The sequence below is a fragment of the Oncorhynchus nerka genome, unplaced genomic scaffold (assembly GCF_034236695.1).
Source record: "Oncorhynchus nerka isolate Pitt River unplaced genomic scaffold, Oner_Uvic_2.0 unplaced_scaffold_4348, whole genome shotgun sequence".
Lineage (NCBI taxonomy): Eukaryota > Metazoa > Chordata > Actinopteri > Salmoniformes > Salmonidae > Oncorhynchus > Oncorhynchus nerka.
In genome coordinates, this window is record NW_027036952.1 from 15,001 (window position 1) to 16,620 (window position 1,620).

Here is a 1,620-nt window from a genome sequence, read left to right on the forward strand (position 1 = left end):
CACCTTCTCCTGCTATAGTAGGGAAGAGAACAGACAGGTAAGAGACAGTCACCTTCTCCTGCTATAGTAGGGAAGAGACAGACAGGGAAAAGACAGTCACCTTCTCCTGTTATAGTAGGGAAGAGACAGACAGGGAAGAGACAGACAGGTAAGAGACAGTCACCTTCTCCTGCTATAGTAGGGAAGAGACATTCACCTTCTCCTGTTATAGTAGGGAAGAGACAGTGACCTTCTCCTGCTATAGTAGGGAAGAGAACAGACAGGTAAGAGACAGTCACCTTCTCCTGCTATAGTAGGGAAGAGACAGACAGGGAAAAGACAGTCACCTTCTCCTGTTATAGTAGGGAAGAGACAGACAGGGAAGAGACAGACGGGTAAGAGACAGTCACCTTCTCCTGCTATAGTAGGGAAGAGACAGACAGGGAAAAGACAGTCACCTTCTCCTGTTATAGTAGGGAAGAGACAGACAGGGAAGAGACAGACAGGTAAGAGACAGTCACCTTCTCCTGCTATAGTAGGGAAGAGACAGACAGGTAAGAGACAGTCACCTTCTCCTGCTATAGTAGGGAAGAGACAGTCACCTTCTCCTGTTATATTAGGGAAGAGACAGTCACCTTCTCATGCTATAGTAGGGAAGAGACAGTCACCTTCTCCTGCTATAGTAGGGAAGAGACAGACAGGGAAGAGACAGATAGGGAAGAGACAGACAGGGAAGAGACAGACACGGAAGAGATAGACAGGGAAGAAACAGACAGGGAAGAGACAGTCACCTTCTCCTGTTATAGTAGGGAAGAGACAGACAGGGAAGAGACAGACAGGGAAGAGATAGACAGGGAAGAGACAGACAGGGAAGAGACAGACAGGGAAGAGACAGACAGGGAAGAGACAGACAGGTAAGAGACAGTCACCTTCTCCTGCTATAGTAGGGAAGAGACAGTCACCTTCTCCTGTTATAGTAGGGAAGAGACAGACAGGGAAGAGACAGTCACATTCTCATGCTATAGTAGGGAAGAGACAGACAGGTAAGAGACAGACAGGGAAGAGACAATCACCTTCTCCTGCTATAGTAGGGAAGAGACAGACAGGGAAGAGACAGACAGGGAAGAGACAGACAGGGAAGAGACAGACAGGGAAGAGACAGACAGGGAAGAGATAGACAGGGAAGAGACAGACAGGGAAGAGACAGTCACCTTCTCCTGTTATAGTAGGGAAGAGACAGACAGGGAAGAGACAGACAGGGAAGAGACAGACAGGGAAGAGACAGACAGGTAAGAGACAGTCACCTTCTCCTGCTATAGTAGGGAAGAGACAGACACCTTCTCCTGCTATAGTAGGGAATAGACAGTCACCTTCTCCTGCTATAGTAGGGAAGAGAACAGACAGGGAAGAGACAGTCACGTTCTCCTGTTATAGTAGGGAAGAGACAGACAGGTAAGAGACAGTCACCTTCTCCTGCTATAGTAGGGAAGAGACAGACAGGGAAAAGACAATCACCTTCTCCTGTTATAGTAGGGAAGAGACAGTCACCTTCTCCTGTTATAGTAGGGAAGAGACAGTCACCTTCTCCTGTTATAGTAGGGAAGAGACAATCACCTTCTCCTGTTATAGTAGGGAAGAGAC